Genomic DNA, 26010 nt, shown 5'->3' on the forward strand with positions numbered 1-26010 from the left:
GGTAATGAGTGGAGGACAGAGGAGCCTCTTAAAGAAGAAGATACAGGTCTGTGAGAGCCAGAAATCTTGCTTGTTTGTAGGTGACCAAATACTTATTTTCCAACATAATATGCAAATACATTCTTTCCAAATCAGACAATGTGATTGTCTGGATTTGTTTCCACATTTTGTCTCTCATAGTTGAGGTATACATATGATGAAAATTACAGGCCTCTGTCATCTTTTTAAGTGGGAGAACTTGCACAATTGGTGGCTGACTAAATATTTTTTAGTCAGCCACCAATTGTGGCTGACTAAATACTTGCACAATTGGTGGCTGACATAATCCTAACTGCTGATGCAATCAGCCAATAGGATTGAGCTTGCATTCTATTGGCTGCTCCAATCAGCCAATAGAATGTGAGCTCAATCCTATTGGCTGATTGCATCAGCCAATAGGATTTTTTCTACCAATCGGAATCTAAGGTATGCCATCTTGGATGACGTCACTTAAAGTAACAGTCATTGAGTAAGAAGACTCCGGATGAAGAGGATGCTCCACGTCAGATGTCTTGAAGATGGAGCCGCTCCATGTCGGATGAATAAAGATAGAAGATACCGTCTGGATGAAGACTTCTCCCGGCTTCATTGAGGACGTCGACCCAGTTGGATGAAGACTTCTGCTGCTTCCTTGAGGATGGATATCCAGTCTTCAGAACAGTAAGTTGATCTTCAGGGGGTTAGTGTTAGGTTTTTTTTAAGGGTATATTGGGTGGGTTTTATTTTTAGGTTAGGGCTTTGGGCCGCAAAAGAGCTAACTGCCCTTTTAATGGCAATGTCCATCCAAATGCCCTTTTCAGGGCAATGGGGAGCTTAGGTTTTTTTAGTTAGCTTTTTATTTGGGGGGTTGGTTGTGTGGGTGGTGGGTTTTACTGTTGGGGGGGTGTTTGTATTTTTCTTTTACAGGTAAAAGAGTACTTTGGGGCAATGTCCTGCAAAAGGCCCTTTTAAGGGCTATTGATAGTTTAGTTTAGGCTATGTTTCTTTTTTTTATTTTGAGTGGGCTTTTTTTATTTTGACAAGGCTATTAGATTAGGTGTAATTATCTGTCAATGATCTGTCATTTGTTTTTGTTTTTCTGTAATTTAGTGGGGGGTTTTTGTGCTTTAGCTAATTGTATTTAATTTATTTAATTTTATTTAATTTAGTTAATTTATTTAATTGTAGTGTAGTGTTAGGTGTTTTACAGGTACTTTTGTATTTATTTTAGCTAGGTAGTTATTAAATAGTTAATAACTATTTAGTAACTATTGTACCTAGTTAAAATAAATACAAACTTGCCTGTAAAATAAAAATAAACCCTAAACTAGATACAATGTAACTATTAGTTATATTGTAGCTAGCTTAGGGTTTATTTTATAGGTAAGTATTTAGTTTTAAATAGGAATAATTTAGTTAATGATAGTAATTTTATTTAGTTTTATTTAAATTATATTTAAGTTAGGGGGTGTTAGGGTTAGACTTAGGATTAGGGGTTAATAAATTTAGAATAGTGGCGGTGACGTTGGGGGCGGCAGATTAGGGGTTAATAAGTGTAGGTAGGTTGTGGTGACATTGGGGGCGGCAGATTAGGGGTTAATAAAAATAATGTAGGTGGCAGCGATGTTAGGGACGGCAGATTTGGGGTTAATAATATTGAACTAGTGTTTGAGAGGCGGGAGTGCGGCGGTTTAGAGGTTAATATGTTTATTATAGTGGCAGCGATGTCCGGAGCGGCAGATTAGGGGTTACAAATTTTATTTTAGTGTTTGCGATGTGGGAGGGCCTCGGTTTAGGGGTTAATAGTTAGTTTATGGTTGTTAGTGTCACGATCACTCTGCTGGTCGCTTTCACTCCGCTGTGTCCTTTTTTCTTCTGCGCTTTTGCGCTACGCTGCGTTGCCTAGCAACATCTCAGCAGAAGCCGTCCCACTCTGCTGATGTCAGAGCGGCTTCTTATTCCGGCGTCTCCACTCCTCCGGTGCCCGATTGTTTTTCCTTCTGTGGCTGCTGTGAGTACATTTATTCTGAATTTCTGGTAATCGATCTTTTGTTTGTCTGACATTGACTCTATTAACCCCTACCTGCCTGATTACACGTTGCTGGACATTGCTTGCTTGATTACTCAGTTGGTTAACCCTTACCTGCCTGATTACACGTTGCTGGACATTGCTTGCTTGATTACTCAGTTGGTTAACCCTTACCTGCCTGATTACACGTTGCTGGACATTGCTTGCTTGATTACTCTGTGGGTTAACCCTTACCTGCCTGATTACACGTTGCTGGACAATGCTTGCTTTATTACTCTGTTGGTTAACCCTTACCTGCCTGATTACACGTTGCTGGACATTGCTTGCTTGATTACTCTATTGGTTAACCCCTACCTGCCTGATTACACGTTGCTGGACATTGCTTGCTTGATTACTCTACTGGTTAACCCCTACCTGCCTGATTACACGTCGCTGGACATTGCTTGCTTGATTACTCAGTTGGTTAACCCCTACCTGCCTGATTACACGTTGCTGGACATTGCTTGCTTGATTACTCTATTGGCTAACCCCTACCTGCCTGATTACACGTTGCTGGACATTGCTTGCTTGATTACTCTACTGGTTAACCCCTACCTGCCTGATTACACATTCATGGACATTGCTTGTTTGATTACTCTATTGGTTAACCCTTACCTGCCTGATTACACATTGCTGGACATTTCTTGTTTGATTACTCTATTGGTTAACCCCTACCTGCCTGATTACACATTGCTGGACATTGCTTGCTTAATTACTCTGTTGGTTAACCCTTACCTGCCTGATTACATGTTGCTGGACATTGCTTGCTTGATTACTCTATTGGTTAACCCCTACCTGTCTGATTACACGTTGCTGGACATTGCTTGCTTGATTACTCTACTGGTTAACCCCTACCTGCCTGATTACACATTGCTGGACATTGCTTGTTTGATTACTCTACTGGTTAACCCCTACCTGCCTGATTACACATTGCTGGACATTGCTTGCTTGATTACTCTATTGGTTAACCCCTACCTGCCTGATAACACGTTGCTGGACATTGCTTGCTTGATTACTCTATTGGTTAACCCCTACCTGCCTGATTACACATTGCTGGACATTGCTTGTTTGATTACTCTATTGGTTAACCCTTACCTGCCTGATTACATGTTGCTGGACATTGCTTGCTTGATTACACTTTTGGTTAACCCCTACCTGTCTGAATACTCGTTGCCTGATCCTGTTGTGCCTACTACCATCCTATATCAGTGAGTACTGTGTTGTATTTTTCCATTGAAGCTGTTGTAGGGTCAGGTCCTGGTTTACACTCAGAGTGCTAGGGTGTAATTAAGTTCATTCTAGCATTTGGTGCTACAGCGTTGTAGTGTAAAACTCTTAACTACTGACTTTAAAATGCGTTAGGGATCTTGGAGGTAGAGGGTGTACCGCTCACTTTTTGGCCATCCAGGACTCGTAATACCAGCGCTATGGAAGTCCCATAGAATTTTTTTTTTATGAAGATTACATAAGTCATTTTGCAGTAAGGCCAAAGAAGTGTGCGGTGCCCCTAAACCTGCAAGACTTATAATAGCAGCAGTAGTGAAAAAGCAGCGTTAGGACCTGCTTTTTCAGCCTAACGCACAACTCGTAATCTAGCCGTATGTTTTTAAACAATAAAAATTCTGGTGTAGACTGTCCCTTTAAAAATTTGTTGTTGAAATCTAAATGGATATGCGTCAATACCTCTTGTTTTTGTTATTATTTGGTCATTTTTGGCAGCACTCACAAGTGTATATATATATTTTGGTAAGGTGGGCTTAACCAAACTGTAAATGTCTTTTTAAACTTTTTGGAGACTGACCAGAGGTGTGCTCTTGATAGTGTGATGGAGTTGTGTGTATATATATATATATAAAGCCAGGGAGTCTCATTCTATGCAGTAATGATTTGAGGCATAGTACTGCAGTGTTAGAATTATATTTTAGAAAATAAGAAAGAATGATTCAGCCCATAAAGGTTATATATTGTAGCATGAGGACCAGTGAATACCTTGCAAGTTGGTGTCTGGTAAGCTGAATATGGTCATATTGTGTGATTAAGATCCCAATATTATTTAAAAGTATAGAAATACCAGGCAATTGTTCTCTGAACAAGGAACACAGCAACCCCAGACAATCGCTTTGGCCTTCATTTGGCCTCTTCAGTGAGGTGTAGCAGTATTTCTCTAAGCACACTGAGCAAGGAGTCCACATCTGGTTGCCCCTTTTTTCCCATAGGGAGACTAAATACACACAAAAAGAAGTGCACTCATAGGAACGAACAACCAGCTCAATACCATTGTTAGCCTGTACTATGGCAATTTACCAACTGGTGCAACTTTCCTGTAGTATATTAGTCTGATCCCGCCTATTACGGTCAGTCCAGCACCGAAATACCAGGCAATTCCTCTCTGAACAAGGAACACAGCCACCCCAGACGATTGTTTCAGCCTTCATTGGGCCTCGCCAGTGAGGTGTAGTGTCAGGGTATCTGTGAATATCAGTAGACAATACATATATATATAAATATAGCTGCAAGCAGCAATAGAGGTGGCCAAGTGCATCGCCTTTGCAATGGCATACAAGCAGCTAAGTCACAATATAATGCTATAAGCAAATTTTAAAGCTTTAACATAAGCGGTTGCAAAGAAAACACATTTTCAAAAATTTTGCGTAAACCAATAAGTCTGCCATAGCTTTTGACCAATTTCTTCAACAAGAACAACTGTGACTCTAGGTCACAATATAAGGTTACACAGCACGTTTCACAGTTCTAACAAAAACCTTTGCAGAGAAAATAGATTTTGAAAATTTTCGCATAAAACAAAATGGATGCCAGATCATATGATATACAGCCTCCATATTATGCACAATAGTTCTCACCATATATGCGAATAAACATGATAAAAATAAAGCATTTTTGTAAGGCAGTTTTTGTTTTATCATTAATTTAAAAATATCGTTAAGCAATTTTGAACAATTCAAAATGGCTGCCAAACCACATGACCAATTGACTTCTCTTGAACAAATCTGAATATTGGTCATAAGATAACGCTAAAAACCAAGTTTCACGTCTGTCTCATAAGCGGTTTCGGAGAAGAAGATTTTTGTAGTTTTTAAAAGCAGCGCATACGAAACAAAATGGCCACCACACTTTGTAATGTATGGCTTCCATATTGCACACACCAATGCTTACCATAGACCTCTACAATTTGCCGAAGTTTCATGAAAATTTAGAAATGTTTTATTTCATGAAGGCGACTGCGCAGTGCAAATTTTAACTGCAATATTGTCTTTAATGGTTATGACTATGTGTAATCATGTGTCTATTACACTGTAATATTGCTAAATATTGTAAAACTAATGCATAAAGTGCAAATTTACGCAATTAAATGTCGATAAAAAGGTTAATGTCTCACTGCAGTCATGTTGATTATAGAAAAATTGCAGTTTGAACAAACTTGGTAGAGAACCTTGCAAGGAGCATATGTGCAAAATTCTGATTTATTGCACTAAGTGGTTTAAGAGAAGAAGATGTTTAAAGATTTTTGCAAAATACAAGATGGCTGCTACATCATGTGACCAAGGCACTTCTGTTGAACAATGGCAAATCTAGTTCATAGCAGCACTGAGCACAGCAAGTTTCAAAGTTGTAACACAAGCAGTTCCAGAGCTTAGAAGAGGAAGTAAACAAAGAGCATAGACACTGGTGGGATCAATATAAATTCAATATATTCCTAGGGGTTTAAGAATCCTTAAGCATTCTTCCTTCAACGATGATCCCAATCTGCTTAAAAAGTGGTATGATGCCCTTAATGAATGTTTATTCAATCTAATGAAGACTCAAATAGATCATATGCGCACTCTACAGTCAGAGTAGTGCAAACATAGAAAAAATTCAAACAGATCTCAGGGTATATCAACAGAACCCAGATTATATCAAGATCACTAAAGATATAAATGATATCAGGAAAATATTGTAAACACAAAAAATAAGAAATTACAATTTGGGGAATTTGGAGAATTTTGGTGAGTAGATGTGTCTATCTGATTTGTATAATCTTTACAGTTAAAAGTATAAACACATTTGTTAGTATAGTCCTCAAGATCTCTTTTTTAAGCGTTTCTCGAAATTTGTCGCAAAAAATAAAATGGCTGCCTAACCATATGACCTATGAGTTTAATGTTGCATGAGATGTAGCATTGCAATAGGCTGTACTAGCATACATGATTTCAAGAGCTTTGCTTTAGCAGTTCAAAAGTTATGGGCAATAGAAAAAGTGGTGTAATAATAATAATAATAATAATAATAATAATAATAATAAAAATAATATTCCTGACAATAACAATAGATTTGCCTGCAACTTCGTTGCTCGCCACCTAATAAGATAAAATAAGTATGCAATCTATCAAATATTAAATTTGAGAATGCTCATTTTATCACTGAATACATTCTGTGTATTGCAAATCTGAGGTCAGACATGAGATACATTTTCCTGATTACAGAAAATCTGAAAACAAAGGAATTGTTTTCAAAGATTCCCTATCAGATCACCACTGATCCCCATAGCTACTCAATACATCTAAGAGAGAACAAAAGATAACATTTGTGTCAATTTGTGAAGGAAAATGTCTCCAAAGTAAACCCATACAAGGAGTCTTCCTATCTGTAAACCACAGTCGAGAGGTCTCGAACTAGATCCTTTGAAGCCTAAGTATAAGCAAGAGTTAATTACCCTCTGCTGAGTACATACACATCTTCCCAGACAAACTGTAAATGTAAATTTTGGCTTTAAAAAAAAGGGAAAAATTTGAAATTGTGTAATGTTTAAATATTATATATATATATACATCAGACTGTCCAAATAATAGTTACAAATACATGGATATAGGATTGTCTGTTTGTATAATGTTAAATATGAAGTGAATTAAATGAATAACTGCATTGGTATATATAAATGTTTGAGTTATTTCAAAATAAATACATTTTTCTTTGTTTTTCAGACATCTAGTTAACATTACAGGGAAGAATCTGATGTGAAGATGAGGTTTCTAAATAAGATACTATAAGCTAATATATAAATGCATAGATGTTGAGCCCATGGGGCATATCTATCAAGCTCCGAATGGAGCTTGATGCCCCGTGTTTCTGGCGAGCCTGCAGGCTCGCCAGAAACATCAGTTATGAAGCAGTGGTCACAAAGACCACTGCTCCATAACCTGTCCGTCTGCTCAGAGCAGGCGGACAGACGTCGCCGGAAATCAACCTGATCAAGTACGATCGGGTTGATTGACACCCCCCTGCTGGCGGCCCATTGAGTCTGCAGGGGGCGGCGTTGCACCAGCAGCTCTTGTGAGCTGCTGGTGCATTGCTGAAAACGGCGATCGTATTGCTCGCCATATTCAGCAAGGTCTGGCGGACCTGATCTGCACTGTCGGATCAGGTTCGCCAGACTTTCTTAAATAGGGGCGCATGTCTTAAACACTGTTGAGACATGTATTAATACATAACTATAATATTCATGTATATCTATGATATAAGATGTGAATAGAAAATGAAATATGTACCAATATATCACATGAGCTGATATACAGAATAAGTCAGATAGACATATATATATATATATATATTTTTTAATAATCATTTTTATTAGTGTTATATGCAATCAAACAATACAAAATCACAAACAATACAAAACATATCTGTTTTAACATGGCTGTTGTCATTGATTCAAGCTGTCACAAGATTAAGTAAAAGAAAGGAAGAAAAACATAATTTATGTAAGAACTTACCTGATAAATTCATTTCTTTCATATTGGCAAGAGTCCATGAGCTAGTGACATATGGGATATACAATCCTACCAGGAGGGGCAAAGTTTCCCAAACCTCAAAATGCCTATAAATATACCCCTCACCACACCCACAATTCAGTTTAACGAATAGCCAAGCAGTGGGGTGATAAAGAAAGGAGTAGAAAGCATCAACAAAGGAAATTTGGAAATAATTGTGCTTTATACAAAAAATCATAACCACCATAAAAAGGGTGGGCCTCATGGACTCTTGCCAATATGAAAGAAATGAATTTATCAGGTAAGTTCTTACATAAATTATGTTTTCTTTCATGTAATGGCAAGAGTCCATGAGCTAGTGACATATGGGATATCAATACCCAAGATGTGGAGTCCTCCACTCAAGAGTCACTAGAGAGGGAGGGAATAAAAATAAAAACAGCCATATTTCGCTGAAAAAAAATTAATCAGCAACCCAAAAAAATAAGTTTATTTTCATTTTTGAAAGAAAAAAACTTAAATCAAAAAGCAGAAGAATCAAACTGAAACAGCTGCCTGAAGAACTTTTCTACCAAAAACTGCTTCCGAAGAAGCAAATACAACAAAACGGTAGAATTTAGTAAATGTATGCAAAGAGGACCAAGTCGCCGCTTTACAAATCTGATCAACTGAAGCTTCATTCTTAAAAGCCCACGAAGTGGAGACTGATCTAGTAGAATGAGCTGTAATTCTCTGAGGCGGGGCCTGACCCGACTCCAAATAAGCTTGATGAATCAAAAGTTTCAACCAAGAAGCCAAGGAAATAGCAGAAGCCTTCTGACCTTTCCTAGGACCAGAAAATAAAATAAATAGACTGGAAGTCTTTCTGAAATCTTTAGTAGATTCCACATAATATTTCAAAGCTCTTACCAAATCCAAAGAATGTAAGGATCTCTCCAAAGACTTCTTAGGATTAGGACACAAGGAAGGGACAACAATTTCTCTACTAAGGTTGTTAGAATTCACAACCTTAGGTAAAAATTGAAAAGAAGTCCGCAAAAATGCCTTATACTGATGAAAAATCAGAAAAGGAAACTCACAAGAAAGAGCAGATAGCTCAGAAACTCTTCTAGCAGAAGAGATAGCCAAAAGGAACAACACTTTCCAAGAAAGTAGTTTAATGTCCAAAGAATGCATAGGCTCAAACGGAGGTGCCTGCAAAACCTTAAAAACCAAATTAAGACTCCAAGGAGGAGAAATTGATTTAATGACAGGCTTAATACGAACTAAAGCCTGTACAAAACAATGAATATCAGGAAGTATAGCAAGGAAATTGCAGACAAACCCTTATCCAAACCATCCTGAAGGAACTGTAAAATTCTAGGAATTCTAAAAGAATGCCAGGAGAATTTATGAGAACACCATGAAATGTAAGTCTTCCAAAATCTATAATAAATCTTCCTAGAGACAGATTTACGAGCTTGTAACATAGTATTAATCACTGAGTCAGAGAAACCTCTATGACTTAGAACTAAGCGTTCAATTTCAATACCTTCAAATTTAATGATTTGAGATCCTGATGGAAAAACGGACCTTGAGATAGTAGGTCCGGCCGTAACGGAAGTGGCCAAGGCGGGCAACTAGACATCCGAACCAGATCCGCATACCAAAACCTGAGTGGCCATGCTGGAGCCACCAGCAACACAAAAGACTGTTCCATGATGATTTTGGAGATCACTCTTGGAAGGAGAACTAGAGGTAAGTAGATTGATAACACCAAGGATGTGTCAGCGCATCTACTGCTTCCGCCTGAACATCCCTGGACCTGGACAGGTATTTGGGAAGTTTCTTGTTTAGATGAGAGGCCATGAAATCTATCTCTGGAAGCCCCCACATCTGAACAATCTGAGAAAACACATCTGGATGAAGAGACCACTCCCCTGGATGTAAAGTCTGGGATACTTCTTTCATAGCTTGGGGACTGTGAGTCCCACCCTGATGATTGACATAAGCCACAGTTGTGATATTGTCTGTCTGAAAACAAATGAACGGTTCTCTCTTTAGCAGAGGCCAGAACTGAAGAGCCCTGAGAATTGCACGGAGTTCTAAAATATTTATTGGTAATCTCGCCTCTTGAGATTTCCAAACCCCTTGTGCTGTCAGAGATCCCCAAACAGCTCCCCAACCTGAAAGACTCGCATCTGTTGTGATCACAGTCCAGGTTGGGCGAACAAAAGAAGCCCTTTGAACCAAATGATGGTGATCTATCCACCATGTCAGAGAGTGTCGTACATTGGGATTCAAGGATATTAATTGTGATATCTTTGTATAATCCCTGCACCGTTGATTCAGCATACAAAGCTGTAGAAAAAGAAGAAAGAAACAGAAGCGCACCAGGGCACGATTCAAGTGAAGATTTTATTATATTAAAACACACACGCAACTTATAATGTTGCACTTACAAGATTTAAAAATAATATGAGCCTGTATACAAATTCTTTGTGTGCGCTGGAGCAGAGATGACAAACCGTTCCTGTCAGCCGTTCTAGGTAAGTACAAGGCGTCCGGACTGCCCTTTCGTACTACCGCGATGACTGTCCACACACAAGAAAAGACCAGGAGCAATGTCCTAGAATCCTTGACGCGTTTCCCCCGAACTTCGGTCAGGCTTTATCAAGAGGTAAAAGAGTACTATTCAGAATTGGCGCTTTTCAGCTTTGTAAATGTCCATATTTGTTAGGCACACCCCTTTTCCGGGGCCTGCTGCGGGTGTGTCATATCCTACCCGTTTGATTGGTGGAAAGTCCGTAACAGAAAAAGAAAAAAAGAGAAAGCAGTGGTAAATGTTTCTTCTGCAAGGATATTGTATTACAAAAATATATACAATTATATCAGTCTTTAGATAAAACATTAAAACCATAATTTAGTGAAATTGTGTTTCCTAAAACTAGAAAGAAAAGTATGCGAAAACTAACTTCCATATATATCACATTGACATAGTTAGACTGCAATAGCGGTATATTCAAAGACGAGGAACATAATAAAAATCTATTATAAATATTTATAAAAACCGAATACAAAATAGTGCAATATAATAAAATTAATACAATTGTTAGATAAAATATTTAAAGATATTAAAAACCACATATTGATTAAAAATGTCATACAAATAAATATAATTATAAAACATTAAAGTGGAATGCCCTGAATTTGATAAGATCTCCATACAAGGCCATAAACCTAACAACAGATTATTAAAATGATACAGGATAAAATTTATAAATAGTTCATTAATATTAATATTATATTATGTTATATCTATATAAAGATTACATATATGCAGCTACATCTATGTCGATATTCAACCCTAATGGTTGTAGTGTTTTCAACTTCCATCCATTTAGTTTCCAACCTTCTTAGATCTAGTAACCAATTGGGTTTATTTGGTGGAACCCAATCTATCACCTGTACTTTTAGAGATTTTGGATTACTACCATGATGTTCAAGGAAATGTTTGGGTACACTATGTGTCAGCAATTTCTCTTTAATATTATAGATATGCTCATTAATTCTTTGTTTGATTTTCCTTTTGGTGCGACCTACATAAAGCAGGCCACACCCACAATGTATTAGATAAACTACATAGGTACAGTCACAATTCTTCCTACCTATAATGTTAAAGGTTTCTGTCAATTCTGAATTAGAAAAAGTGGGAGATTTATCTATGTGTGCACACATATTACACCTTGCTTTACCGCATTTAAACGTACCTTGCAATTTTTAATCAATATGTGGTTTTTAATATCTTTAAATATTTTATCTAACAATTGTATTAATTTATTATATTGCACTATTTTGTATTCGGTTTTTATAAATATTTATAATAGATTTTTATTATGTTCCTCGTCTTTGAATATACCACTATTGCAGTCTAACTATGTCAATGTGATATATATGGAAGTTAGTTTTCGCATACTTTTCTTTCTAGTTTTAGGAAACACAATTTCACTAAATTATGGTTTTAATGTTTTATCTAAAGACTGATATAATTGTATATATTTTTGTAATACAATATCCTTGCAGAAGCAACATTTACCACTGCTTTCTCTTTTTTTCTTTTTCTGTTACGGACTTTCCACCAATCAAACGGGTAGGATATGACACACCCGCAGCAGGCCCCGGAAAAGGGGTGTGCATAACAAATATGGACATTTAAAAAGCTGAAAAGCGCCAATTCTGAATAGTACTCTTTTACCTCTTGATAAAGCCCGACCGAAGTTCGGGGGAAACGCGTTGAGAATTCTAGGACATTGCTCCTGGTCTTTTCTTGTGTGTGGACAGTCATCGCGGTAGTACGAAAGGGCAGTCCGGATGCCTTGTACTTACCTAGAACGGCTGACAGGAACGGTTTGTCATCTCTGCTCCAGCGCACACAAAGAATTTGTATACAGGCTCATATTATTTTTAAATCTTGTAAGTGCAACATTATAAGTTGCGTGTGTGTTTTAATATAATAAAATCTTCACTTGAATCGTGCCCTGGTGCGCTTCTGTTTCTTTCTTCTTTTTCATGGTAGCACAACGAGTCAAATAAGGATTCTTTTGACTAATCCGAAGCTGCACCCGGAGGAACCAGCCCCACAAACGGGGATAAGCATATTCCAGCTGACATCAGTGAACTAATCACTCAAGATTCATTTTGGACACTTCCAAAAGGTACTGTTCTTAAATCTTAAAGGATACTTTGGAAACCCTTCACCTTAATGGACTATTACCTTTTTATTGTTAAACAGTGAAGTGTGGTTTTTATTTATTCATATTCATTCATTTTATTCATATTCATTCATTTTATTCTGTATTATTTATCAGGAGTATTATTAGTACCGTGCAACAACTGATCAGCACACATATATTTTCACTGGTTTTATTATGTGTTATAGTTTTTTTTAATTGAAATTTTATTAGACCTGTGGGTTTTTCTTCATATCACTGTTTAGTGGAAAGTTTATCAGAACCTAAATATTTAAAAATATTTATTTACTAATTGAGGCATTGACAGCCAAGTGCAATATCATCTTTTTCTGTATACAAAGCTGTAGAGGTCTCATGTGAAAACGAGCAAAGGGGATCACGTCCGATGCTGCAGTCATGAGACCTAAAACTTCCATGCACATAGCCACTGAAGGGAATGACTGAGACTGAAGGAGCCGGAATGCTGCGACCAATTTTAAACGTCTCTTGTCTGTTAGAGACAGAGTCATGGACACTGAATCTATCTGGAAGCCTAAAAAGGTGACCCTTGTCTGAGGAATCAAGAAACTTTTTGGTAAATTGATCCTCCAACCATGTTTCTGAAGAAACAACACTAGTTGATTTGTGTGAGATTCTTCAGTATGTAAAGACTGAGCTAGTACCAAGATATCGTCCAAATAAGGAAACACCGCAATACCCTGTTCTCTGATTACAAATAGTAGGGCACCCGGAACCTTTGAAAAGATTCTTGGAGCTGTTGCTAGGCCAAATGGAAGAGCAACAAATTGGTAATGCTTGTCTAGAAAAGAGAATCTCAGAAACTGAAACTGTTCTGGATGAATCGGAATATGAAGGTATGCATTCTGCAAGTCTTTTGTGGACATATAATGTCCTCACTGAACAAAAGGCAGAATAGTCCTTATAGTCACCGTCTTGAAAGTTGGTACTCTTACATAATGATTCAAAATTTTTAGATCCAGAACTGGTCTGAATAAATTTTCTTTCTTGGGTACAATGAATAGGTTTGAATAAAACCCCAAACCTTGTTCCTGAGGAGGAACTGGCATGATTACCCCTGAAGACTCCAGATCTGAAACACACTTCAGAAAAGCCTGAGCTTTTACTGGATTTACAGGGATGCGTGAGAGAAAAAATCTTCTCACAGGAGGTCTTACTTTGAATCCTATTCGATACCCTTGAGAGACAATGCTCTGAATCCAATGATTTTGGACAGATTGTATCCAAAAATCCTTGAAAAACCTTAAACTGCCCCCTACCAGCTGAGCTGGAATGAGGGCCACACCTTCATGCGGATTTAGGGGCTGACTTTGGTTTCCTAAATGGCTTGGATTTATTACAATTTGAGGAAGGCTTCCAATTGGAAGCAGATTCCTTGGGGGAAGGGTTAAGTTTTTGTTCTTTATTCTGACGAAAGGAACGAAAACGGTTAGAAGCCTTAGATTTACCCTTAGGTTTTTTATCCTGAGGCAAAAAAACTCCTTTTCCCCCAGTGATAGTTGAAATAATAGAATCCAACTGAGAACCAAATAAATTATTACCTTGGAAAGAAAGAGATAGTAATCTAGATTTAGATGTCATATCAGCATTCCAAGATTTAAACCACAAAGCTCTTCTAGCTAAAACAGCTAAAGACATGGATCTAATCTCAATTTTGATAATATCAAAAATGGCATCACAAATAAAATGATTAGCATGTTGCAGTAAGTGAACAACGCTAGATATGTCAGAATCCAATTCGTGTTGCACTAAATTTTCCAACCAGAAAGTTGATGCAGCCACAACATCAGCCAAAGAAATAGCAGGTCTGAGAAGATGACCTGAATATAAATAGGCCTTCCTTAGATAAGATTCAAGCTTCCTATCTAAAGGATTCTTAAAGGAAGTGCTATCTTCCATAGGAATAGAGGTACATTTCGCAAGAGTAGAAATAGCCCCATCAACTTTGGGGATTTTTTCCCAAAACTCTATAGATTTTGCTGGTAAAGGATACAATTTTTTAAACCTTGAAGAAGGAATAAAAGAAGTACCTGGCTTATTCCATTCCCTAGAAATCATATCAGAAATAGCCTCAGGAATGGGAAAAATCCCCGGGGAAACCACAGGAGGTTTAAAAACAGCATTTAAACGTTTATTAGACTGAATGTCAAGAGGACTGGTTACCTCAATATCCAAAGTAATTAACACTTCTTTTAATAAAGAACGCATATACTCTATTTTAAATAAATATTAGATTTGTCAGTGTCAATGTCTGAGGAAGGATCTTCTGTTTCAGATAGATCCTCATCAGAAGAGAATGAATTATTATGTTGTTGGTCATTTGAAATTTCATCAGCTAAATGAGAAGTTTTAAAAGACCTTTTACGTTTATTAGAAGGTGGAAATGCAGACAAAGCCTTCATAATAGAATCAGAAACAAATTCTTTAAATTTTACAGGTATATCATGCATATTAGAAGTTGAAGGAACTGCAACTGGCAATGTACTATTACTGATGGAAACACTATCTGCATGTAAAAGTTTATCATGACAACTATTACAAATGACATTTGGTGGAATAATTTCTACAACTTTACAACAAATGCACTTAGCTTTGGTAGAACCGATGTTCCAGCAGAAACTTCTGTGGCAGGATCAGATTGGGATATCTTGCACAATGTAAGAGAAAAAACAACATATAAAGCAAAATGATCTATTTCCTTATATGACAGATTCAGGAATGGGAAAAAATGCAATAGCATAGGCCTCTGAAAGCAAAAAGCAAGAGGCAAACAAACAAGGGGTATTGAAATAATGAAAAAAAATTGGCGCCAAGAATGACGCCCAACGTAACGTAGTCTTTTTTGGTGCCAAAAATGACCGGAAATGACACACTTGCGTCACTAATGACGCCGTCGTGTGAAAGGTCTCGGCGTCATGTATGACGCCAGAAATTACGAAGTTGCGTCATAAACATACTTTTTCGCGCCAACATTTTTTTCACGCCAAGAATGACGCAATAAAGTTTATCATTTGACGCATCCGCGGGCCTAATACCCGCAATTACAAGAAGTAGTGAATTGAAAAAAGACTAAACCCCAGGTAAGAAATACATTTTTTAAAAATGTTTACATTCCCAAATATGAAACTGACAGTCTGCAGAAGGAAATATATGAACCTGACTCATGGCAAATATAAGTACAATACATATATTTAGAACTTTATATAAATGCATAAAGTGCCAAACCATAGCTGAGAGTGTCTTAAGTAATGAAAACATACTTACCAAAAGACACCCATCCACATATAGCAGATAGCCAAACCAGTACTAAAACAGTTATTATTAGAGGTAATGGTAAATTGAGAGTATATCGTCGATCTGAAAAGGGAGGTAGGAGATGAATCTCTACGACCGATAACAGAGAACCTATGAAATAGACCCCCATTAGGGAAATCATCGTATTCAAATAAGTGATACTCCCTTCACGTCCCTCTTACATTCGCTGTACTCTGAGAGGAATCGGGCTTCAACAATGCTGAGAAGCGCATATCAACGTAGAAATCTTAGCACAAACTTACTTCACCACCTCCATAGGAGGCAAAGTTTGTAAAACTGAATTGTGGGTGTGGTGAGGGGTGTATTTATAGGCATTTTGAGGTTTGGGAAACTTTGCCACTCCTGGTAGGCTTGTATATCCCATATGTCACTAGCTCATGGACTCTTGCCAATTACATGAAAGAAAAGATTATTACTTTAAATCAAGTCAGTTCTATCCATCAGACACCTCCCGACATTTTATTATGTGTGAGTTATCATGAGTCTGAGGCAGGGGCCCTACCTGAGGACTGCGGGGTGACAGACGTGTTTGCGCTAATAAATAAGGGTCTAATGGATTCCCAATAAAATTTGATGTCCAAGAATGTATCAAGTTTTTGGGTTCTATAATAGACATACTTCTCCAGAACAAGTGTTTCATCAACGGGATTTATCAACTCAGACCAAGTAGGAACTATTGAGTTTTTCCATTTTCTAGCTATTAGTGTTTTAGCCGAATTAAGGATGAATTGTGTTAAACGTTGGTGTAAGTAACCGACTTTTCTTGGCAGTAGGTTCAATATTGCTATAGTGGGTTCTAGTCTAAATGAGAAGTTGAACACATTTTGTAGTAGGGATTCAATGTGGTTCCAAAAGGGGTGTAATGCGGGGCAATCGCACCACATGTGTAGCATCGTTCCCTTTTGATCACAACCCCTCCAGCATTTATCTGTGGTGGTAGTGTAAATACTTTTTAGCTGAGTAGGTGTGTGATACCTCCTTGTTAAAATTTTGTAATTTAATTCTATCATCTTTGTTGAGGTGGATGATATTTTAGTGTAGTGGAAAATGTGTTTCCATGTCTGTGTATCTAATTCGGTTTCAGTTCTAAATGCCATTTGTGTGTGAAGGTTGGCATTTCTGTGTTATTGTTGGCTAATAGAATGGATTTTGCTAATGTTAAGGAGTGTCTGAGTTTGTCTTGTGACATACAGTGTGATTCAAAGGGTGTTAAGGGTCTGGTCCAGTCCCGTCTGTGTTCGGATGTATCTACTAGGTGTAGCAATTGTTTGTACTTAAGCCATCTAGAGAATGCTCCATTGAAGTAGTGCGATAGGTCTTGTCGAGGTCTTCCGGATGTGTTGATGTGGTTTTTGTATAATCTAATCCTCCCAAAAACTCAGCATTTGGGGATATAGGTGACATGGGGGATCTATAAGTTGAGATGTGGGGGTGGGTTTTAATGTTTTTGTTCCAATTGTCAAATACATTACCATACAAGGGGTAGGCACTTTTTGTCTCAATTCTGTAAGATTGGGGTAGCCAGCACAGAACTCCTGCATTCAGGACCCTCAAAATGTGGGAATCTATTGTTATCTAGGCTTTAATTAGTGAGTTCCTATGCCAATCAAGTATTCTCTGGAGACTAATCGCCTTATAGTATATGTCAAGGCATGGAAGGCCTAAACCTCCCTCCCCTTGTTGTCTGTATAGTGTAGTTCTGTTAATTCTTGGTTTGATTGAGCCTCAGACGTACTTATTTAGGATGCCCTGCCATCTACAGAGGAATGAAGTGGGTACTACCTGCATTATATATAAAATCGTAGGTAATGTGGTCATCTTTAAAGTTTGAATCCTACCCCACCATGAAAAGGGCCGTTTTGACCATGAGTTTAACTCAGTTTGCGTGGAATTGAGTAGATTTGAGTAATTAAATTGGAAAAGTAGTCTGTTATTAGGTGTAAGGCTGGTCCCTAGATATTTCAGTGCTTTGGTTTGTAATTTGTATGGGCTTTGGCTCACAAGTGTGTCTAATTCAGCTTTACGGAGGTTAATATTCATTAATTCAGATTTGGTGTAATTTATCGAAAAGTAGGAAAGTTCTCCAAATGTTTTAAATTTGTTTGTTACTGCCAAAATGGAGGTGTGTGGTGAGGTGAGAGACAAGAGAATGTTATCAGCATATAGTGATACTTTATAATTATTTCCCCCGAGAGGAATCCCCTTTATTTGTTCATTTTAAACAGATTAAACAGACAATAGAAGAATATTTTCAGCACAACACTAATTCGGTTAACAATATTAGCACGTTATGGGAGGCCCACAAGGCAGTAATTAGAGGCAGCTTTATACAACTTAGTGCAAGGAAAAGAAGAGCCCAAACCTCGGAATATAATAATCTTATGCAGCACTTGAAGTTAGCAGAGAACTTACATAAACTTAACCCCAACAATGATAACACATTAGCTAACTTAACAGCGGCCAAGACTGCAGTCAATAACTACTTGCAAAGAGAGGCCCATAAAAAAGCCCTTTCCCTTAGAAAAATTTACTTTCATGGCGGGAACAGATCAGGTCCGCTATTAGCTAAAGCCCTACGTAAAAAAACTTCAGCGAATCACATATACTCTATCAAAGATGAAGAGAGGAAATTAACTCATGACAGCCCTAAAATTGCTGAAATCTTTAGGAAATACTATGATCACATTTACAACCTCTCAATCTCTAAAACACCTCCTAACAGACATGATATCACAGCATATTTAGAATCTATATTGGTGCCATCGCTCACTAAACAACAAAAGCAAAATTTAGATTCACCGATCACAGCACAAGAAATTCTAGTTGCCATATCAGACCTACCCTCCGGTAAAAGCCCTGGCCCTGATGGCCTTACAAATAAATATTATAAAACATTTTAAGGATATACTAGTTGCCCCTATCTTATCCCTATTCCAAACAATAAATGACAAAGGACATCTCCCAATGTTAATGAAAGAAGCACATATTTCAGTGATTCCCAAACCCGGAAAAGAACAAGACTCACCCCCCAACTTTAGGCCCATATCACTCCTAAATACAGATCTTAAAATCTTAGCTAAGATTATAGCTTCACGCATAAACCCAATTTTACCAACACTTATACATACAGATCAGACGGGGTTTGTGGTGGGAAGGGAGGCAAGAGCCAACACCATTAGGGCATTACAGCTGATGTAATATGCTAAAACAAATAAAATGAAAACCGTATTTTTATCCACGGATGCTGAAAAAGGCTTTTGATCACCTAAACTGGGACTTCCTTTTTTCCACACTACAGAAATTTGGTTTTGGGAACACAATGATAAACAGAATTCGAGCATTATACCTTTCCCCAACCACAAAAGTTAGAAAAAACTGATTCCTTTCAGACAAATTTAAGATAAGTAATGGGACGAGACAGGGTTGCCCTCTCTCTCCCCTATTGTTTGTCCTTAGCATTGAAACATTGGCAGCACATATTAGAGACATATATATTTTATTGATTGATACTACTAGTCCCTCATAAAAATGCAACTTTAAAGGCATTTTCTAAAATATTATAGGATTGAAGAATACTCAATTTTAGTCTGTATAGATACATGTTAAATGATATCAGATGGAATATATATGTTGACCAGAAAAGTTGATTAATACAAGAAATTATGGTATATTAAATAAACATTTTAAAGGGACAGTCTAGACCAGAATTTGTATTGTTTTAAAAGATAGATAATCCCTTTATTACCCATTCCCCAGTTTTGCATAGCCAACACAGTTATATTTATATATGTTTTATCTCTGTGATTATCTTGTATCTAAGCCTCTGTAAACTGCCCCTTTATTTCAGTTCTTTTGACAGACTTGCAGTTTAGCCAATCAGTGCTGGCTCCCAGGTAACTTCACGTGCATGAGCACAATGTTAACTATATGAAACACATGAACTAACACCCTCTAGTGGTGAAAAACTGTTAAAATGCATTCTGAAAAGAGGTGGCCTTCAAGGTCTAAAACATTTGCATATGAACCTCCTAGGTTAAGTTTTCAACTAAGAATACCAAGAGAACAAATCAAAATTGGTGATAAAAGTAAATTGGAAATTTGTTTAAAATTACATGCCCTATCTGAATCATGAAAGTTTATTTTGGACTAGACTATCCCTTTAAGGTGAGATATTTAAACTGCAGCAGTATTCATGGTGAGAATGCATTTCTGGTTATCTGCTGCCACCAATAGTTCAGAAATGGTATGACAGCCAAACAAATTGACTATTAGAACAAATGAAAATCCAAATAAGCCAATAATGGATGCATCTCCCAAATAACCAATCAATGCTCAGCTCTGTTAAGTGTGAATCAGGGACAAGCATCGCTAAGAGCCTATCCAATTCTGTGGGAATGATTAAAGAAAAGGATGAGGGATTCTTTATTTTGAATAAAGACCCACATACACAGTAGACAAAGGACAGACAGACTCAAAGAGGCAAACATTTTTAGAGAGGAAAATACACAAGCTTTGTGCCAAATATATTCTCTGCCATTTTGGAACACTTTCTTGAATAAAGGAAGATAACAATTTTGAGGCCTGTACCTTTGCGCATAGTGGATAAATCCTTCTTAGATGACCCACAAGAAGAAACTGAACAGTCATTTGGTTATTTGGTAAATTATAAGCTAAATACAGTATATATATATATAATATGTAAATCAAATGTCATCTAAAATTATAGTTATATCGTAGTTGTGATTTAAAAGGAGACTGTATTTTTATTTTTTATATTAATCAGACCAAGGGTAGTAAGTATACTGGTATTAATTATTAATGTTTAGAAAGAATTTTGTATTTTAATATCATAAATTAATTACAGTTATTGCTATCTATATATTTTAGAATTTGCCTTATTGTAGCTAAATAAGAGTTAATTTCTAGTCAGACATATTGGCATATAAATTGGCTGTTTGCATTAATAATATATATAATTAAGATTTTTGTGAAGTATCTTTATATATTGTTTATCTAAACACTGTGAAGTTAGCGGTCCATATTCTGGTAATTTATTGTGGTATTTTAATGTTATTCATTGTGAGTAAGGTTAATTTTAAAGGTATATTTTTTATGATCTGTTATTTAGAATATTGTAACGGAATAAGCGTGCATAGTTGATTCAAAGCTAGTCTCTACTTAATATATTTCAATGTGTTTATAAATTTAGCTAATCTCAAGAATTTAGGAATAAATATTAATTTCAATTGTTTCGTATATACATTTTAATTGGAGGTTATTCAAAGATAGTCTCTACTTAATATATTTCAATGTGTTTATAAATTTAACTAATCTCAAGAATTTTGAAATAAATATTAATTTTAATTGTTTCGTATATACATTTTAATTGGAGGTTATTTTAAAGAATAATATAAATAAAATATATTTATAACAATGGTATATACTGACAGTAGCAGTATTCCTCTAAGCACACTGAGCAAGGAGTCCACGTCTGGTTGCCCCTTTTTCCCATAGGGAGACTAAATACACACAGAGAGAAGTGCACTCACAGGAACGAACAACCAGTTCAATACCATTGTTAGCCTGTTCTATGGCAATTTACCACCTGGGTGCAACTTATTTTAGCCCAGTAATGCTTTTCACATAGTAGAACTTTCCTGTAGTATATAAGTCTGATCCCACTTATTACGGTCAGTCCAGCACCAAAATATCAAGAAATTCCTCTCTGAAGAAGGAACACAGCAACCTCAGATAATTTTGGTCTTAATTTGGCCTTGTCACTGAGGTGTAGCAGTATTCCTCTAAGCACACTGAGCAAGGAGTCCATGTCTGTTCTATGGCAATTTACCACCAGAGTGCAACTTCCTTTAGCCCAGTAATGCTTTTCACTGCCTATTATGGTCAGTCCAACCCCGAAATACCACACAATTCCTTTCTGAACAAGGAAAACAGCAACCCCAGACGATAGTTCCCCAGACGATAGTTTTCTACTCTGTGAAAAGTATTACTGGGCTAAAAGAAGTTGCACCCAGGTGGTAATTATCACATGACCCCAGATGTTGATTCGAAACTCATCCAAGCCTTTATGCATAACCTAAATCTAGTTGATAGTTGGAGGATCAGGAACCCTGATAGCAGAGAATACACCTGGGTATCAAAAACACACTGTCAAGGAAAGATTATTTTCTAACTTCACCGATAATTCACACTCAAATAACAGACATGGGATTCCCCCAAAAAGTTGTTTCAGATCACACCCAAATCTGGCTCTATTTAGAAATACATGCTGAGAAACCTAGGGCTAGCTGTTGGCAATTTCCCCACGTTTTAGTGCATAATTCCTCTTTTTAAGCCTGCCAGCTAACCAAATGAAATGATTATGTCACTTTAAATAGCTCAAGCCGAGATGACCTAGATCTCTATTGGCATGCTTCCAAAGTGGTGATGAGAGGCGAGATCACATCATTCAGTGTTAAATTTTGTAAAAGCAAACAGACTTCAGAGTTATTGGCTAGACAAGTTGTCAACTTACAGCATGTACTTAGCTAATCCCAATAAAGAACATAGGGAGGCATATTTTTAACAAAAAGGAGAGAGATACTTATCTTGCTTCAGTGGGCAATGCATATACGGTCCATATAAAAGGGAAATATTACCGCTATGGTAATAAGACCAGCAAGTTACTCGCTAATGTCACTAAGATGTATAGCCCAAGATCGCATGTCTCTGTTTAGAAAATGAATGGGGATAGGAAATTTAAATTGGTGGAAATTGCAGAGGGATTTAGCAAATATGATCATAATCTATACAAATGTCAACACCCTGATATGGCCCAAAAACTGCGCTTTTGGGAGAAGGTGAAGCTGCCTAAAATCACTCAATATCAGGTAGAACTATTAAATGCCCCAATTTCTTTTAAGTAGGTACTGCTAGCAATTAAACATATGTCCCCAGACATGACGGCAGGCCAAGATGGACTGCCTATAGAGTATTATAAAATACTCCAGAAGCAAATTGCTCCGACCCTAGCGGATTTATACACCTCAAACCTCTTAACGACTAAGACCCAGCTGACATTTTCACTGATGATTATATGTCTTATTCCAAAGACTGGTAGAGATCCCGAGTTACTCATCTCCTACCACTCCATTTCACTGCTCAACAGTGACTATAAATTACTGACTAAGATGTTAACGGACTGTCTATCTGGCATAATACCAAATATAGAGCATACAGATCAGACAGGGTTTGTCAAACCCCCATCATCAGTGGCAAACATTAGAAAAAGGTTATTAGTGCTTTCCCATTATTGGGACAATAATAAAGACCTACTTACTCATGCAAAAAGGTGTTTAATAGAGTAGAATGGCAGGATTTATTTCATACCCTACAGATATTTGAACTTCAGGGTGAATTTCGTGCCTTGATAGCCAAACTATACACTCAGCCTAGAGCAGCAGTGATGGTTAATGGCCACTTATCCCATAGGTTGACATTGGAAAGGGGTTCTAGGCAGGGATGCCCATTGTTCCCCCTGCTATTTGACCTAGCTATAGCCCCTTTGGTTTGCCTTCTGAGACAAGACATGGAGGGGATACAAATTGATCAAAAATATCACTATATGCTGATTACATGTAATTGTTCATCATAACCTGGCTTAAACTATTCCAGGAGTGATGTTTCAAATAGAACACTTTGACATGTTTTCAGGCCTAAAAATCTTATATAAAACAAATATAAGTCACACATACTGTGGCTGAACCAAAACAAGTCGGCCAATATAGAGGGATGGGAGTTTAGGGAAGTAAAAGATTCTTTCACCTACTTGGGTATACGCATTGCACAAAATTAATCAAAGTAGTACACCCTGAAAGTCTCCCCAATAATAAGTTCCACGAGAGCACCCTGAAGAGTTGGATGCGTATACCTTTTTCCATATCTGGAAGGATAAGACTTCTTTTCCCAAAATTACTGTACGTACTACAATCTTTGGGCTCATTTCCATTGAGCTGTTAAAAATGGAGCCGTAATCTACCGAAGTTACCGGCAGCTAAAAGTAACTTACGGCTCCATTTTAGTACCAGGTTTCCATTAAAATAGTTAGCGCATTATGTGCAGTCGCCCTTTTCGTGTAGGTGTAAGTTAACAATGTGTTAACACTTCCACCCGATGCTGGATTTCTTGAAAATTAATTGGTTACTATGGTAACCCGACCTTACACTACACTTACACTCGATCACATATACAATGCTGCATATAAGGGCGGTGTGTGTATTTTACCCGTTGCTCACTGTTATGATAAAAGCAAACACCTAATGCATGCACAATATCAACCACCATACCCCCACCACAATAACTAAAAAATGTATCAACCCCCATATCGAAAAGTATTTATTAAAGTTCTTAACCCATAAACCGCCATCCCCCCACATTGCAACTAACAATAATATGTATTAACCTTTAAACCACCATCCCCCCACAACGCATATTAACTATTTAAACTATTAACCCAATCTGCCATCCCTCTCCAATGCAAAAAATTACATAAAAATTAAACCTAAGATTTCATTAAAATACGAAATCTATTACATAAAATAAAAAAATCTAAAATCACAAAAAAAAAAAAAAATCTAAGAAAAACATAGATGGAAATATCCAAAATAGTACAATTTAAGACTAATCTAATACCTCTATAAAAACAAAAAAAATAATACTGTACTCACCGTTCCTGAAATCCAGTCATCTATCTTCATCCAGGCGGTGACATGTCTTCATCCAGGCAGCCACATCTATCTTCTTCCCGGAGGTGCAAAGTGGCCTTCCAATGCGCGGTGCGGTCTTCTGCAGTGGCGCAGTCATCCGGCGTGGAGGCTCCTCTTTATGCGATTGTCTGCCGCACACTGAAGCTTGAATGCATGGTACCCATTTTATATTGGGGTACCTTGCCTTCCTATTGCCTGAAAATTTCAAATCAGCCAATAGAATGTGAACTGCTTAAATCCTATTAGCTGTTCAAAATCAGGGCTATTGGTAGTTTAGTATTAGATTAGGGGGTGTTTTTATTTTGGGGTGGCTTTTTTGTTTTTATAGGGGTATTAGATTAGGTTTAAATGTTATTATTTTGGATAATTCTGTTTATTTTTTATGTAATATTAGATTTCTTTTATTTTTTGTGATTTTAGATTTTTTTTCTTTTATGTAATCTTAGATTTTGTATTTAAATTAAAGGGACACTCAAGTCAAAATTAAACTTTAATTATTCAGATAGAGCATGTCATTTTAAACAACTTTCCAATTTACTTCCATTAAAAAAAGTGCATAGTCTTTTTAAACTTTTTAAGTCACCAGCTCCTACTGAGTAGTGATGTCGCGAACCTAAAAATTTCGGTTCGTGAACGGTGGACTCAAACTTCCGCAACTGTTCGCGAACCGGTGAACCGGGCGAACCGCTATTGACTTCAATAGGCAGGCGAACTTTAAAACCCACAGGGACTCTTTCTGGCCACAATAGTGATGGAAAAGTGGTTTCAAGGGGACTAACACCTGGACTGTGGTATGCCGGAAGGGGATCCATGGAAAAACTCCCATGGAAAATTACATAGTTAATGCAGAGTCTGATTTTAAGCCATAAAGGACATAAATCACCTAACATTCCTAAATTGTTTGGAATAACGTGCTTTAAAACATCAGGGATGATGTTGTATCGATCAGGTAGTGTAAGGGTTACGCCCGCTTCACAGTGACAGACCAAACTCCCTGTGTAACGCACCGCAAACAACCGCAAACAGTCCATTTGCACAACCATGAGATAGATAGATTTGATAGATAGATAGATGATAGATAGATAGATAGATAGATAGATAGATAGATAGATAGATACATAGATTAAATAGATGCAATATACATTTGATAGATACAAATTACACAGATCAATAGATGCAATATACATTTGATAGATACGAATTACATAGATCAATAGATGCAATATACATTTGATAGATACAAATTTCATAGATCAATAGATGCAATATACATTTGATAGATACAAATTACATAGATCAATAGATGCAATATACATTTGATAGATACGAAT

Source organism: Bombina bombina, chromosome 4, assembly GCF_027579735.1.
Source record: "Bombina bombina isolate aBomBom1 chromosome 4, aBomBom1.pri, whole genome shotgun sequence".
Taxonomy (NCBI): Eukaryota; Metazoa; Chordata; class Amphibia; order Anura; family Bombinatoridae; genus Bombina; species Bombina bombina.